Raw genomic sequence first — 17,838 nt, 5'->3', positions numbered from 1 at the left:
CCCCCGATAAGCAGGAACTCAGCAACTGAGTCCCCCAGGAGCAGGGTTTTGCCAAACTCAAAAAGAGTAGAGATTACTCTCCAGTGTGGATCCCTTGATGATGAAAATGGATCTGAGTTAATCATTAGCAGCAGGGAGCCTGATTTCAGCAGGATAAATCGTAGTCCAAGTGAGTGGAATAGGTTTTATCTCAGCAAAGGACAGCCTGGAGCCTGGCCAGGTCCTGGACAGGAAACCTGGAGTGAAACACCAGACTAATTATAGACCTTCAAGCCTGCCATGCCAAAATATTTTATTTCTGGAGGGCGTCAGGAGAACTCTGCTGCCAGGGCATCACCTTCCCACAGGCACTGGTGGTGCCTTTCAGCACTGCTACGCCAAGAGAAAACTGCCACAAATCCATCCAGGGCTCCCTCAGAAGCTGTGCTGCAAAGGCAGCCCTCAGATAAATGTGGCTTGAGTGCATCTTATTTTGAGGATACAGGTGAAAGAGTAAGAGTTCAGAGCATATCTCCTATCCTTCAAACAACAACAAAAGCAAGATGTGAATGAAAGTGAAATCATTTGTTAATTGGTATCAAGTGTTGAACATGAGATAGAGCAGCAGAGGGCATTGCCAACCCCACCACCTAAAACAGCTAAACACGAAGGAAGAAACAAATACCCTCTTCTAGGCAGCCAGGTAGGAGCTGACAGTAGGGCATAATTTAGAAATATAATTACAGTCACAGTGATGTGATCTGAGAAAAGAGATTTAGACTCTTCACTGTGGCTGTAATCCCCGTGCTTAGTGCAGCTTTGCGTGCTCAGATGAAGCTGACACAAAAGTGACGAGAAATCTGCACCAAAAACTGTGCAGAACTCTGTTCATTATCATACAGAGCTCTGACATCTTGCAACATGAATGGAAACACAGAAAAATAGGGATTAAAAACTCAGTGCCAGCCCAACTCCAGGCTATGATCCTGGCCAGCACAAACACAGCGGAAGCTACATGGAAATATCCACCTGGAATGACAGGAAACAACTTAAAATCAGGCCAGTCTACCTGCAGCCTCAATGGCACTTCTGATCCCATTTACCACTAATATTTGAAGGGAAAAAAAGGATGCAATGTTGGCTTTGATTCCCTGTAGAGCTGGAGACCCTGCTCTGCACAGGAGTGGATGTCACTCCAGGGATATTCCCCACCTCTTTCTCTTTAACCAAAACCTGCTGGGAGTTGTGAGGAACTTCTGTTTGCCCCAGCCAACGCTTCCTTTTTAACTTCCTTTATTTCTTTTCTTACCCCTTAATTGACTATTGAAAACCCCCAAACACGTTCAGTGTGCTTTCATTTCTTTCTGCCTTCAACTCAACTTTTAGCATTACCACTGGAGTATCTCCTTGGAGATCAGCCCATTCCAAACCCCTGCCACGAGCAAGGACACCAAAGGCTGACATTTTCCCTCTATTTCAGATGTAGCCATAAGATCTATTGAAGAATTAACCTGATACTACTTAAATAAAAACCCATCTCAGGAACAGAATGTTCTTTGTCAGAAGGTACAGGGGAAAAAACCCTTGAAAACCCAGCCCATCCAAGCCAGCAGATTTGCAGTGCCCATGACCTCCTTATTCCATTTGCCCCCGTTCAATGTTTGGTTTAGCTGCAAGAAGGTGAATGGAAACTTTGTCTGCCTGTTAGAACAGACTCTTCCCAACTGTATTAGCTCTTTAACTAACACATAATCAGAAATTAAGTTCTCACTGCCAGCTGTAGGAATGCAGCTCAGGGAGAAGTGGGAAGTTTTAATTTCCCAGTGCCCCCATTATGCTGCAGCTGTAACAGCACTGTGGTTTTGTCAAGATCCACAATTTTCTTGTACTTTCTTTTTCACATTTGATTCCAGGATGTTGTCACAGCAGTGCATCTGGGAGGAGAATTTAGAGAAAACCATTGCAAGAAATGCTCACTTTTATGGGTCTCTAAAATCTTTGTAGAGGGGAAGAAAAAAATGTATACATATTTATATGTCTATGGACTTCTCTTTATGCTAATATCATGTATTATTCTGTATTAAAAAAAGAAAGACTGTTGCATTTATACTCAAAAGAGTTTCAATAAACATAAAAAATATGGCTATTGAAAATGACAGCAATTTTTAAAATCTGTAATTTAGAAGGGTAACTTTATAATTTTCATATCTGCAGGAAAAGCTGTTTGGGCAGTTTTAAAAGCTCACTGTAACTGCAATTGTAAACATGTAGTTGAAAAGCATAAAGATGAGTTGCTCATCTGCATTTTTATCTGTGTTGTCTTAGAGCCATTAATTGTGGAAATGAAACAGAGAAACATGTATTAAACCCCAGGCTACCAGAAATTAATATACATGGAGAATAGAAATATCTGGAAGTTAGGGATGACCTCCATGTTTCGGAGAAAGATTAATCAAAGCCCGAGTTATAGTTTCCAATTTACTGCAAAGCAACAGATCCTATTTCATAATAACTCTGGGAACACCATCCAAGCTCCAGCAGCACTTAGATGATGTGGATAACAAATAACTAAAGCCAGCACTCGGGGTTCTGGAGTGTGAATCACTGCATGGGAAAGCCAGGAGTGTGTTTGTTTAATTGCAATGAGCTTTAATCAGAGGATTGATCCACCTTCAGCTCCGCACCCCGAGCGGCGCTGCCATTCCTACTCATTTCCAGCCCCTTCGGGACTCAATAGGGCACATCAGAGCTGATGTTGATGCCATGAAGATTTTTGCCTTTTCTTTTATACCCCTGCTATACCTTTTTACAACTCCTGTATTCTTAGTGCTTTTTGCTGACATTCTTGGCCTTGTTTGTTCAGCCAGGAGACTCAACATCTTAGAAGCTTCGTAGCTGGGGATCAGTGTGCCCCAGAGCCCAAAGTCCTCTCCAGAACACATTCTGTAAACTGAGATAGAACCATCCAGGGGAAGGTTCCTTGGGGAGGGGGGCTCACTTGAGCCTCTCATTGGGGAATCTTTGACAGATCTGCTAATTAGTAACACCTATAATGTGATACCAGATCTTTTGGGGCATATTCGGCGGGGTGCATTTCGGTGCATATGACCTGGATGTATGCACCTAAGGATCCTTAAAATAAATCCCAAGGTAAAATCCCTTTTTCACTTCTAACCGTGTTTGACTCTTGATTTTAAGACCAAGAAAAGGCATCAATGTAAGTTGTCAGAGCTGCACGAGAGGCAATGAGGCCGATGTCAATTTACACCATCCAGGATGGTCAGTTTGGCTGGCTGGAGCAGGAGCCTGACTCAGCTCAGTTCCCTGGCTCGCAGCCCACACGGGCAAGGCAGAGCCCTCAGGAGCTGTCAGAGCATCTCGGAGCAGAACTCGCCTCCTGGCTGTGTGTGAGAGTGAGCAGTACCCCTGGAAGGAATGTGGGAGCTGTAAATGCCATCAGCTTCAGCTCCCCGAGACCATGGAAGCAGCCAGGGAATTCTCCCCAGCTGCACCAAGCTGCGGTCCCCGAGGAGCATCGTCTTAATTTAATGTTCTTATGTTAATACCCAGGAAATGTCATGGCATTTAAGCTGCAGGACTGCCTTGTAACCAACTTCTTTATCAAATTTAAGGCTCCCTCTCACCAGCCAGGGGATGTGGCTCAGACGGGGCGAGCAGGAGGCAAAGAGGGCCAGATGCTCTTGACAATTAAAGCAAAGGCTGCACTTCTGTGTTGCTGTGGGAATGCTGGGCTACAGCCTGACTGTTACCAGCAGCCAAATTGGAAAAAATATCGATTGGGGAAAAAAACCCACAACACACAGAGCACCTATCTAAATGAATGTGATGCAGTCTTGTATAAATCAATACCCAGTCTTCTCAGCTGAGGAGCGAGGAGATCTTTCAACATGCCTGACATTTTCCCTATCATTTGGGAGTCCAAAAATGCTTCCCAAATTCCCATGGAACACTCCAACAACTGCTGAAGTGCAGAAGTGGGAGCACGGGGACCTGTAAGCAAAGAGAGCTGCTCATTTGAGCATCCTCATCACTTGTTAACTCCACTGAGGCCTCATCAACAATTCTTTTGTATTAGCCATGCAATTATTGTTATTATTATTATTCTTGGGTAGCAGGTGTGTCCTGATTTTACTTTTCAGGACACAGGAAAATTTCCATTGCATCAAATTTAGACTCATTAAGAAGTAGAGAAGAAAGGGCAAAATAATCTCCTTTTTGCTACTTGAGAAAAGAGGCAGACCAGGGGAATTAAGAAACTTGCTCAGTAAATCCATTTCCAGCAATTTCTCAAGCCCCCTCCTGGTTACATCTCTTTGCTGCAGTCTCAAATCTGACCCCAAACAAAGCTGCAGATGTGAAAGCACAAAGTCAAGGAAATATCCAAAATCCAAGTGAGCTTTGCAGATCAGTTTTCCCTACAGATTTAATTGATACACTTTGAAAATAGAGGGCTGTACCTCCTTTTTTGCTTCTGATAAGAAGCAGAGACACATGAATAACCGGGATCTTAACTGCCCTCAATTTTCAGTAGGACCAGTCTCTTCCATTCCTAATACACCTGGTTCGAGATTTTTTTCCTTCAATCTCCATTTCCATCTCCACCCTCTCTAAAAATATTGATTCTCAGCTTCTTGCAGATAATTCCAAACTTCTTGCATGTTAAGATCACTTGCAATGACCTCTTACACATTAAACTTCACTTTCAGAATGGTCAAAAACTGTGGCCTTGCTTAGAAATACAAATTCTAATAAAAATAAAGCTGCAGTGATAAATCAAAAGTAAAATGAAAAATAAATGTTTTGCTCCCAATTCATCACCTGCTCAGCTGTAATTCCCCATATCCCTTTTTACATCAGGACTTAGGTTTCCAAGTCACCTTGACGGATCTGAAAATTCCCCTTCTGTGCATGCATTACTGTATAAAGAAATATCAGGGAATTTTGCCACTCCACGTTAACAGCCAGTCCTCACTCAGGGGTTCATCATGGCTGGAAACAGAGAAAAATACCTTAAAAGCATCTGTTTTCTATCTAAAAAACCTGATTTAACTTACACCATTTCACCCAGGTATTGACAGAGTGAGGAAGACAACAGCTCTGTGAGGATATTCAGGATCACCCTTCCCACAGGAAGGGCAGCTGCCCTTGGAAAGGCGCTGGGAAGGGAGGATCAGAGCCCTCTGAGGGCATCAGGGAGCCACTGCTCCTCTCCTGCAGAGCGCTTCTCATTCCGGGCATGCACAGCCCCAGCACAGCAGCTATTTACGGCTGGAACACCTGTGTGATACCGCCGAGGAAATGAGTAATAAGCATATTAATGACACCATTATTAACCAATTAATTAGTTCCTGCCGTCTGCACTGCAATACTCCTGCTTTCTCTGTCTAAAGGGCAAAATAGTTCTGTCCACACGGGCCAATATCCCAGCTCACCTTGTTGCCAGGGAAAGTTAGCAAACACTGCTGTGTGCTTGGAAATCCTTTTGAGCAGGTGCTTGGGTTTGTCTGGCAGCTCTTTTAGACTTTTTCCTCAAAGAAACACCCAAAGGAGAACACTGCTCTGATTCCGAGTCTCCGAGCCAGTCTTCCACGCACACACAGCCTTCCCACTCCTGAGGATTGCTCCCTGCACAAAGAGGAGAGGCACAGAAAGGGCTGGGTTTGGATTGATGGCAGGCACAGCTGAGTGACATCTTCCTTTTTCTGTACTCAGAGCTCTCCAAGCAGCAACATTAGGACAGAGCCTTCAGAAACAAACTGTCAGCTGTGGGATCCCACATTAGTAACATCATTAGCCAATTCACTGTTGGATAAAAGCCTTCTCATCTTAAACACTCCTACTTAGATTGAACTTCACCCACCCATGTTAGTCATTTCATTTTAATGTTTCATTTCACCCAATGCATTTTTTTTTTTTTTTTAAACTTCAGAACTTTAATCTCAGGCTCATTTTCCTTTTAGTACAAAAGCTGTCTTTAACCTTGTTGTACTTCAGCTCTTCAGCTCAATACAATGGTTAATGTCATTTTCTACTGAGGTTTAGAAACAGGGAAAAGATGCAGTGTTGGTGAGGACTGTATTGAATAGCTAGCTTCTCATTACACCACAGAAACTCCATCATAATAGAGAACAGAGATCACCTTTGGGCTAATAAATGAATGAAAAAAAGGATCTGAAGCTGGACTCTTGCTGGCATTACAAAGATTACATTTACTGCATATTTCACCTTGGGCTCTCAGCTCATGTTTACCAGGACTTAAATATCATAATCCCCGTGAGAAGACGGAGGCACAAGGAACTTAAATAACATTTATTCTTGAGAGCATTTAAGAACAGTGTTTAGAAATACCAATTTCCTGATCAATTGGATGCTACTCTAACCCAAGCCCAGCTGGAGGGGCTGGAATTTCACTCTCATTCCCTGGGATACAGCTGTGAAGCTGCAGATCTTCCCCTTTTCTCTCTCCTATCTCAGCTCAGACCTGTGCTCATCTCCTCCTTCTGCTACAGCAGCAGAATTTCCAGCTAAAAATCCTCAGGCAAGGACACAGGTGAAGGTGTGTGCTGTGCTATCAGTGTGCCTGAGCAAATATTTATTGTTAATATGCATTATCTAGATTGGGATAAGCAAACTGTCCCCAGCCCAGAGCCAGCATCCCTCTGTGCCAGGCTCTGGAAGCACACAGTGGCATAAAAGTCAAAAAAATCTGGTTTTTCCTTCTGGTTCTGGTGGAATTTTCTGCCCAAAACACCACAGTTAATCTTGTGTTTCTTCAGCAGTAACCTTGTCCTCACTGTGCTTTTGGCAATTTGGGATAACAGCTCTGCTTAGGTTTGTAATTCCTGCAGCTCCTTTTCAAAAGGAACTGAGCTACAGGAACAACTATGGCACCTGAAGAAAGAAGCTTTGCAAGGCCCTGTGCCTTTCATTCTTCTCTTTCAGTGACCTCTGAGATCTGAGAAGGTAAAGATCCAGGAGCAGGAGCCAATGTGACCTTTTCTCTAAGGCAGACGATAAACAGTAAAGGGTATTGTTAATGCAGTGCACAGGCATTTAACCACATGTCTCATTAACTTTAATGGGAGCCTCACCTAAATATCTGAACATCACTCCCAAACTATACCCTCAAGTGGGATGTCCGGGGGAAAAATTGCCCAGGGAACACATGAAAAAGAAAAAAAGAAGATAAATACCAAAGAGGAAGGCAGATACAAATGTGCACGTGTGGGTAGGACTACATAAAGTTATTTGTGTGTTCCCTGAGAAAAGAGGGATAACCTCCCAACCACACACAAAGGGGCTTTGGAATATTCAACAGAGGGAGAAGGTAACTGCAAGGGAAAAGGCATCCAAGGAATAGTTCCAGCAGCAGCAGGGATAGCTATAGGAAAGCATAAGGGGAATCCATAGGGAAAATCAATCTACAAACCCCAGTGTGACAGTTTTATGCTTCCCCATAATTTAATATAATAGAGAGATGTAGGCATTAAAGCATTCAGGTTAAAGTATTCATGAATAATAAAATCATATTCATTTTATCTGGTCACATTCTAGTCAAAATTATTTTATTACCTTCCAAAGGGTAAATCTGGCAAGGTTTTTGAACATGTTAAGATAATTTAAAAGTAACTGCTCAAGTTGTTTAAGCCGTGAATGGTTTCTTCCATTTCTGTCTTCCAGAAAGCTGAGAATGAAGAAGGAGGAGAAGAAAAATAAAATGTGCATCTAAACAGAAGGAGACAGGCTGTACACAACAGGGCTGGAGAAATGGATTTGCTTACAGAGAACTTCTCATGTAAACATCGAAACGTTTGGTTCGAAATGAGCTTTGAACCGAGAAGCGGCGCCGAGCACGGGGCTGCTCTTTCACACACACAGAATTATCACAGCTGGTCCTGCTGATAAAAGTGAGCATTAAGATCCTTGCTGATAAAGGCATTTAGCATTACAGAACCAAACCTTTTACTGCTCTGAGCCTTTGGAGGGATGCAGCAGGATGCTGGTGGCACAGTCCGGTCACCTGAGCCCGTTGTCCCCTCCCCACTGGGACTGCTGCCCCAGGAAAGCCAGGAGCTGCCCCTTCTTCACCCCAGTGTGCTGCTTGGGGCTGGGAAGAGTTCATTTCCCTCCACACAGGGCTGTGGTTTGGAGTTGAGCTGAAAACAGGCTGATAACAGGAGTGGTTCTGCTGTTGCTGAGCAGGGCTAGCACAAAGCCAAAGGACTTTTCGGATTTCTGTGCTGCCACAGTGGCCAGGGGACAGAATGGGAAATTGGGAGGGGACACAGCCAGGCCAGCTGGTCCCACATGGCCAAAAGGACATTCCAGACCAAGACCCCATGGTCAGTGTGGGGAGAAGGAAGAAGAGGGGGGAGGTTTGTAGTTATGGCATTTGCTTTCCCAAGTAACCTTGGCCTTTTGAGCCCTGTAAATCAGAACATGAACACAAGATATTTTTATTTCTGGTATTTCATGAGCTGTATTCTCCTGTGAGCTTCAAGCCTGATGCAAAGGAGCTTTGGGCACGTGCTGAAAACACATGAATAGTCCAATGGCTTCAAGCTGTTTGGTTCCTTCCTTGCACTCAGGGATTTGGCAATTTCCTGGAGCCAGGCGAAGGAAACTGCAAATCATTAACAAAATAATCTTTGCCCATGACAAAGACATTAATCAAAATGTCTGTATTCATGTTCCAGAGGGGCATTTAAACCATCATCCAGCCATTCACTCCAGTACAACCCAATGTCACTGCCACTGAACAGCACTCAGATTTCCTCCCAAAACTATGACAGTATCTAAACTAATTTTAGCTTTATGGAACAACCCCCATTTCAAAAACATGCAGTATTTATGGGATTGAGCAAAAGCAAAAAACCAATTGTCAAAGTCAGTTGTGTGTCAAGCAAAAAGAAGGAAATATTCAGCATTTGAGCACATGCAGCCTTGCCACCTGGCCAAACCTTTTTAATAAAAACCAGCCAATCTTTTCTCCTCAACGGTGCAGACGCCACTGTTGAATTCCCAGGTGCCCCAGCATCCCCTCACTCTCATTTCTCACCAATTCTAATACCTCAGTCTTAAATCCTTCAAGAGCAAATCTTCAGCAGTGCACAAAATGTGAATTCAGCAGGCAAAAATTCCCTAAAAACAATCCCCATCAAGCCCATATCACCATGCATTTATTTCTCCTCACACCAAAATGTTTTTGTCAGGAGCTAGCTAAACAAAACACCAGACAATAAATCCAGAAATCCTGTTACATTAAACAAATTATTCCATAATTGGAAACAAGGCTGTTTTACCTCTCCAGTGAGAGCAAGAAATGAATGCTTAAAAATACCTTTCCAGGAAATATTTGATTTCTCGATTATTTTCCTTTTTAATAGGAAAGTATGGAAAAACAAATGGAGCTGATGCTTTCATGAAATGCCTGCTAGAAGGCAGAATCCTTCCCTGTGAGGGTGGGCAGGCCCTGGCACAGGGTGCCCAGAGCAGCTGGGGCTGCCCCTGGATCCCTGGCAGTGCCCAAGGCCAGGCTGGACATTGGGGCTTGGAGCAGCCTGGGACAGTGGAAGGCATCCCTGGTTGGAGCTGGATGATCTTTAGGGTCCTTTCCAACCCAAAGCATTCTGGAGTTCTCTGATAATTATGGTTCTGACTGTGCCTTTTGTATTGGAAAATACAATAATCAGGAATTCTGAAGATATAGTACAAAACCTTGGGAAAATATAGGAATTTATATCATAAATCAGGATAGTTTTTAATTCATGCCCTACTTGCTTTGATGAAGTGTTTTATCATCTCGAAGAGTGCCTGCAGAGAAGGTGAAATGAGTGACAGCACATCCTGACAGGAGCCTGGGGACAGCATGGCAAAACATCTTAACACAGGGAACCAGCCAACAGGAAAAGGCTTCCTGAAAGAAAAGGTTGTGGATACAAATATGCAGCTAGCAAGAATTTCTCTTGCTTCTTTCCAGTCCCATGAGATACTTTTGCCTCTCATGAAGATATTTTCAGAGTTCTATAAGCTATGAACACCTGAGACCTTGCAGAGCTTTGTTTATGGTACAGTAGAAAATATTTTGACAGTGGATGTTTTAGGATTTTAGCCAATCACCCCCAAGGGGTGGCTGGCCCTTTGTCCAATTAGACTATGAAGAAAAAAAGTCTACAAGAGAGTTGTAAAATAATAAAATACAGGAATCTTGCTGCACAATTCCTGCCTGCTGGATCTCTCTCCTCCTCCCTGCCACTGCAGGACACCGTGATAAAAAGTCACAATTCCACAGACAACAGAGGGCTCCTCTGACTAACATCCTCATCATCAAGCCAGGTTTCTGATATATTTGTCCAATTTCATTGTGTTTCCCACCACTGGGGTAGGCACCTGCAGGAGGTGGGTGCAGGGACACAGCGGTGCAGGTCTCCAGTGGGTCAGCTCGGCAGGGCTTCTGCAATCTTATCACTCACAGAGCTGATAAATCCTAATGGGTTTGGGGCTTCATTAACAGGACCTGAGGGGAAAAAGATTTACCTCAATGTAGGGTCATGGAAATACAAAGAATTTTTAAATATATTTATACATGACAAACTGGTGCGTTGCTGTGTTCTGAGACACAGCCAGGCAACTTACTCTTGTTTCTTCATCCCTAATCAAGATCCTAACCTTGGATTGTGGCTGTTCCTTACACAACATTCCCATAGCAGACCAGGACCAAGGCATGTGTACAGATCTCATTTACAGCTGATTATTTCCTAGCTGCTGTTCCCAGCTGCTATTTGAAGTCAATCAGCAATAACAACAACAAAAAAGCACTTTGCTCTTCATTTGTGAGCTGCTGGAAGTTAAAAGCATTGAGAGGAAAAGCACCCAGGTTGATGTTTGGCCTCCCAGCTGTGCCCTACGGCCTCTGAAAGTTCCCAGATCTGTGCAAAATCTCTCAAAATTCAGAGAAATTAACCTATTCCTCAGAAATGTTCATTAACCATGACCCTGCCCCACCATCCCACAGCTGCATTGGCTGCTTCTTGCTCCAGAGCTCATTTCTGGATGTGGAATCAGCCCATGAAGTTGTTCATATTGCCACACATCATCATTCACCACCTACAGCCCCTGACTCCTGCTCTGTGGCCTGATCCACCTCCTGCAGCAAACAGGAGGAACAACGAGGTGGGTGCTCCAGGAAATGAATAACGAGCAGATGAGCTTTGGGATTGCTGCAAAAGGAAAGGTGCAGAACCACGAGCAGAGCAGAGAGCAGCTCCCAGACTCTGCTGAAAGCAGGCACAGGGAGAGGCAAACATCTCAGAGGGTCTGGTGCCTTTTTTCCCCCATACATTACTGTCACCTCCCCAAAACCTCCTGGCACAAGCTATTCTTTCCTCATAGCAGGCACCGTGGCTCATGCACTCCATCAGGGACACTGGACAGCACATGGGTTACCCCTATGGCCTGAGGAGCCAGTTCTATTACAGATTTAAATCTCTCTCGTGTGCCATGACCACAAGAACACTGTGGGAGCACCTCAAACAGCACCTCAAACCTGAGCACCTTCACAGCTCATTTCACCCCTGAGTCTCACCATCCAGATCTACACTCAGTCACCCACCCAGCTTCTGTGCTGGTCTGCATTTGAATCCAAAATTCAGCCCAAAAAATCCTTGAGAGGACCAGGCTGATTATTTGGCTGGCGAAGGCGGAATCTCCACCCTGAGGGCTAAGAGAGGTCTGCTCTTCCTGCACATCTGACTTAAGTGTTATTGTCTCAGAGATGGAGAAGGCTGTGGGCAAGTGGGGTGGGTGGGCTTTTTGCTGGAGAGCTCATGCACTGAGAAATACAGTTTTAGGGAAGAAAATAATGAAGTATTTGACAGGTAGGTCACGTCTGAGTAATAGTCACTTGACAAAAAACTCACAAGTTTGACTCTGATTTTCCTAATTTAGGATATTTCCAGAACTCCTAGTGCAGAGCTTGAAAAGGTGTTAGAAACTCAAAAACGAATGACACAGTGGGATTTTCAGCAAAGAAAATATTTTAAGTTTTAAAAAAACCCCCAAACTCTTCACTGTGGGAGGAAAACCAATAAATCATTTCTGCATTCAACTCCAATTTCTCTGTCAACTTCTCTTTGATTATACACCCAGGAGCTTGATGAGGACTAAACTACAGGCTACCTCATCTGCAGTGTGCAGCAATTCCCTGCTAGAGATGCTCATTATGGCCACAGGCACTAGGCCAGTGGAATAAGTCTGCTAGATAGTTATTGCTAGGTTTTAAACATAAAAAAAACCATTAAAAATCACAGTAATCCCGGCCACCTCAGCTCTCCCATAATAGCCCCAGGAATAAGGAGGGCGGGGTGAGGGCAGCCTGGCTGGGCAAGTGGGGCAGGGTAAAGTCACACATGGAGGGCTGGGAGTGCAAAGCCAGGGGTTTGGAGATGGAGGTTTAGGGAATTTCCTGGATGCTCTGTCGGCAACAGAACCAAAGAGAAGGCTGGCATGGGTGTTTGCTGGGCCAGGCAGCTCTGGATGAGCAGAGTGGTGTAATTCCTGCTCGGAGTGCCACTCCAGAGGGAGCAGCAAGGCCCCCTCAGGGCTTCCCTCAGGGATCTTTGGGAGGAGAGACAGGGCTGGCTGCCTGGTGGGCAGAACCTGGTGTTCAGAGCAGGTCCCATTGCTGCCTTTGGGCACTCCAGCTGTTGGTGGCCTTGGAGGTTTCCCTGGGTTCTCACCAGAGCCCATTTCCTCCCACCACCCTGCAGCAGCTCATCCAGCAGGGATATCCAGCCAAAAAACTCCCTGAGTGCGAGCGAGGGAAAGGCAAAAAACCTTGGAATGGGCAGAGCCAGGTGCTGTCATGGTGGGGAATTGAAAAAAGGGTATAAAGAGACATCGTCTGCTAGGGGCTCCACTCCACTGTTCTTTACAACAACCTCTCAACCCCATATACCCAGCAAATTCTCTCCTGGAATGTGTTTCCCTACTGGGCTGTCCTGTATTTAATTTATTAAGCTTAGCAAGAGACAGGGGTGGGGAAAAAATATAGATTACAAAAGGCACAGTAAAGAGATAAAGCAAACACTGCTCCTGCAGCAAAGTGCATTGAGGGGCTGGCAGAGGGAACCAACATTTTAGCTGGTTTAGAAAGGAGGTTTTAGCTTGATGGATGTTTCTGCTACATAGAGACATTCTTAAATTAAAATGAAGCTAAGCCAAAAAATATTTATCAAAGGTCACAGACTTATTATTACCTGTGTAATAGTATTGCCATCACTTTGGTTCACAGCACAGTGAAATTCCACTCGTTGGGCTGAACAAGGTTGTGCCAGGTAATGTTCCCATAAAACTAAAGGACAGTTCTTGCCCTAAACAATTTACCTGTACAATAGCATATATTGCCTCTGCTACTGCCTCTCTATTTTTGCTTGTCCTAACACAATGGGAACACACTGATGTTACTGCAGAAAAAACTGGGTTCTCCTCTATTGGGTCTTAAATCCTTGTTTCCCCATCTCTTTGGCTTCCATGGGAAAGTTGCATCTGCTTCCCCTTCCAGCTTCCTTCCCTCCCCCACGCCCTCCCAGCTCCACTCCTCATGTGGAGGATTGGGAAAAATGGAGTTGGGTTTATGTTAGGACAAGGGTGTTCTACTTCAGTTATTTATTGCAGTAATCACCCCATGGAACTGTGCTTCCCTCAAATTGCACGTATAAATTATCAGCTATTACTCCCTCTTGCAAAGGTTAATGCAACCTCTTGTTTTACAGGTGGAGTGAAATTTAGAGGTTAAAACATGCTCATGACTTGATTTTTCCTCCCTGCTTCACCAGCGACAAGGTAACGGGTGAGGAAGGCGAGGCATTACCCTCGGAGCAGCTGATCTGCTAAGTGCAATTACAGAGGAGTTTTGTGAAGCATTCTGCAGTGCTGTACATGAGCTCTGAGATCTGGCTTCCCTCTGCTATTCATTTTTCAATTTTCAGCTTCAAAGATCTTGGACATTCTCCTCTAGGCTCATCTACAAGCAGGAATCCAAGGTCTAATCACGCTGGATGATTCGCTCAGACACAGGATTTGTTGCAGCAGTCTCGAGACAAACCAGCAGAAGGGAAAAAAGGCAGGAAGTTCATGCAATATTAGAGTTGCTTTTATTTTCCCCAAATGCCATGACAATCCTATTGTCCTTCAGAGACGTGAGCAAATTTACCTTGTGGAATTTGAGCAGGATTATTATGGGTTTTGTACTTGACAATCTGCTTTTTTACAGAGTCTTTTGTGCAAAGCTGTGTTTGCCGTGGCTGCATTGTTGGAGATACAAGAGCCCTGCTGATTGCTGACAAACAGCACCCCTGGAACGAGGCCACACTTCCACAAGGGATGTAGGAAGAGGAGCACAGGAAATGCCACCTGGTGGAGTCAGTCCCAGGCAGAAAGAGGGGATGCCAAGGAAAACTGCTCTCAAGTGCTGTCTGACAAGGGCAGAAGCCTTTTTAAGAATGAGAATGGTGTGCAGTCACCATCTGAACAACCCACAGGTATTTAAACGTCTCTAAAACCTGGGGAGTTCTAGTGAAAAAACAGGAGCAAGAAATCCTGACACTCAGGGGTTTCCTATACATCATTTAGGATATCAGTAGAAAAAAGCTAAAAAATAATTCAGAGCCTGTCGATAAAGGGCTCCTCCACTACATAGAATGATTTAGGCTGGAAAATTCCCTTAGCAGCACACCCCGAGCAGCCTCTGGGTTCTTCTCAACACGCTGGTGGGGTGAACTTCTGCCAGGGAGCCCAGCACAGGCTGGAGCTTTCCCACCAGGGACAGCCCCACAGTACCTGAGCACAGAGGGCAGGTCCAGGGGCTGCCAAGAGCTGAGACCACCAAACCTGTAGTGCCAAAGCAGGTCCAAGGTGCAGTTCGAGAAGCCAATCCAGCTGAATTGGAGTCACAGCCAAGGCAGGGACCATCTCTCCCTCAGCAAAATTCAACCCAAATTAAGACCCCAGAGCTGAGCCTAAATAGAGACCTCAGTGGGAGACCCAGATGGGGCTGGTCAGGTCCATCAAGGGCTCTGAATGCCCACCCACACCCCTGTTCCCTCTTCCCACTCAATGATCAACATAGAAAACCATCCAGAAAGGATGCACCAATGAGAGACAGATGTATTTTTTCATTTAGAAATGCTGTGGGGCTGAACCCTCAGCTGCTGCACATCATCTGGAGTGGAATCAGTTAACAGCAGAGGAGGATTTAGCACATGATTTTGTTCCAATAACCTATCACATTGACCAGTCCTTTTATTAATCTGAGCATTTAAATGAGTTCTTATTAGAAAAAAGTAACTGGAGCTGCAGAAAAGGAACAAGGTAAGGCAAGGACAAATACATAATTATCTTGAATATGAAAAAAAATGGTGCAGCAGAAGTTCATGTTCCTTTGTGTGGAACACAGCCCAGTTAATGTACAATTTAGATGCAATAGTTTTCTCTGGCTGGGAAACCAGTTTGATTTTTTTTTTCCCCCTCAGCTTATGCTTTTAACATTTTCCCAAAGAACAGAATGATGATGGAAATGAAGTGCTGCAGCAGGCTGGACAAATTCATTAATGTTATTAGCCAAATAATGATTCCAAGCCTGTGTGTCAGCACGGGCGGCAGCGCCACACTTCCAGTGGGGCTTCCAGCATTCCACCTCTTCCTTAATGGCAGCACACAGCTTTGTCATCCGTGCTGCAAGAAATACAAGGTCTTAAAAAAGCTCTATTTGCCATGTTCCTGCACATGCTCTGCTCGTAATTCCAGGTATCCAGGCTTGATTTGGCAATCAAGCAGCTCCCAGTGCCCTGCAGGAGAAGCTGGGAAAAGGGACAGTCTCCCGGGGTTAATTATTAGCCTTTGTTTAAGAAATTTGCCATGGGGATGAGCAAGTGAGGCGTTTCTTCTCCTACTAATGAGACACCCTGAGCTCCTCCAAAACCTCTGGGGTGAGGGAAGGCTCTGTGTCACTTGTGCCTCCCCTGAGGCCCCTCCCAGCCCAAAGCATTCCATGATGCTCCGTATCTCCCATGTGTGATGCACAGAGAGCTCCAGCACGTGCTGCTGCCTTCCCTCTCTCCTGGTCAAAGCCACTCCCTGCCAGTTCTGGAGCCCTAAAGCTGCCAAATGGGGGCTCCTGTGCCCCCAGCTCTGGCCCCAGGTGTGGAATTTGGATGAGAAATGGTGTCTGGGTCTAAAATTGAATGCTTATTGCCTACCAACATCCTGCAGCCTGGGACACCTTAAAAAAGATGGGAAAAGGAACTGCTAACCTGGATCATGAGAAGGGAAATGGTGAAAGATGTCAGAGTAGCTGGGGGGGGCAGCAGGAGCAGGAAACAATTTCAGACAACGCTGCCGCCCTTGGGGCATGAGTTATGCATCAGATTGGTCCCGTCCAAAATCCTGTGCAGCTTGTAGACTGAATATTTTTTCACCTCAACTGGCTGCGTGCTTGCAGCAACCTTCCCTTCCTTTTTTGGTTTAGTTTTGTGGGTGGCTAAATCCTGCTGGATCCAGGTCCTGAAATTGAAATGAAACGGGAATAAGGGGCTTCCTGCAGGATCTCATTGCTCCCTCTGTGTGGCTCTCCCCGTCCCAGCCCTGATGTTGTCCATCTAATTCATCCTGAGACGTTGCTGCCAACTTTTCTTGGCTTCTTGCAGTGTTTCAGGTCTCTTTTTCCCAGTTTCCCAGTGCCTGGCACAGCCAGGTCTATGCTCAGGCAGCACTATGGTAATACACAATTTCTTTATTATAATTAAGTTAATGATGGAGAATTCCAATGGAGGAGATGTTGGGAGAGTCCAGAAAAGCAGCCAAACCATAAAATGGCATCCACCTGCCCAAACCCTTCAGAGCAGACCATGAAATGAGACTTCCAGGGCAATGGATAACACCAAAATATTGAATATATCAATAATAATAGTTACTAAAGCTTTGGTTTTCAGAGCTTTCATCACAAGTTCCACTGATGCATTGAGAAAGTTTATAAAGCTCAATGGGAAATTTGAATACGGGGTGAGAACCACACTCTTCATCCACTAAAAGTACCTGATCCTGACCTATTTTATAACAGGGTTATTCAAAATAACTCCAGAGACATCACAACCCACTGGGGCAAGCAAAAAATAGAACCAGTCCCTTGGCATTCATAAAATAACCTGCCTGGGGTACACAAAGGAAACATGAGGGGAAACCTGAATAAATATCCTCATAATTAAAAAAACTCTGGAGCAAGGATTTTTTTTTTTTCTTTTTCTAATTTGGAAGCTTCTTTGATAACACACAAAAAGTTCATAACTGCAAGATCTGGAGCAGCTAAAATGCAGCCAAGGACTGAGGATGCAGTGCTAATCTACATATTTGATTGCATCATTTATGGCCTAAATGCTGGAATGGTGGTGACAATATAAAGCCCTGATTTCTCTTGTGGAAATTCGTGTTCCTGTAGGCTGGAGGAATTGGGGGATGTTAAAAACATCCAAAAACTGGGCATGGCTGTGAGACCTTTTCTTGGTCTTAAAATCAAGAGTCAAACATGGTTAGAAGGGAAAAGGGATTTTACCTTGGTATTTATTTTAAGGATCCTTAGGTGCACCACATCCAGGTCAAATGCACCTCCATGCACACAGCAATGCACACCCCAAAATGTCTGGTACAACATTAGAGGTGTTACTAATTAGCAGATCTGTCAAAGATTCCCCAATGAGAGGCTCGAGTGAGCCCCCCTCCCCAAGGAACCTTCCCCTGGATGTTCTATCTCAGTTTACAGAATGTGTTCTGGAGAGGACTTTGGGC

At 44.7% G+C, this 17,838-nt stretch overlaps 1 long non-coding RNA gene across 1 annotated transcript; it reads right to left on the bottom strand.

Moving 5' to 3' along the window:
- Positions 1 to 4,352: 4,352 nt before the first annotated feature.
- On the bottom strand, positions 4,353 to 14,981 carry LOC138117564 (uncharacterized). The gene is made up of 3 exons (XR_011154700.1): positions 14,839 to 14,981; positions 5,433 to 5,625; positions 4,353 to 4,989 (listed from the first exon to the last, which is right to left on the bottom strand). It is a non-coding gene; the product is annotated as an uncharacterized lncRNA (long non-coding RNA).
- Positions 14,982 to 17,838: the final 2,857 nt, after the last annotated feature.

This window comes from Aphelocoma coerulescens, chromosome 12 (genome assembly GCF_041296385.1).
Source record: "Aphelocoma coerulescens isolate FSJ_1873_10779 chromosome 12, UR_Acoe_1.0, whole genome shotgun sequence".
NCBI lineage: Eukaryota > Metazoa > Chordata > Aves > Passeriformes > Corvidae > Aphelocoma > Aphelocoma coerulescens.
This window is presented reverse-complemented; position numbering and strand designations above follow the sequence as displayed.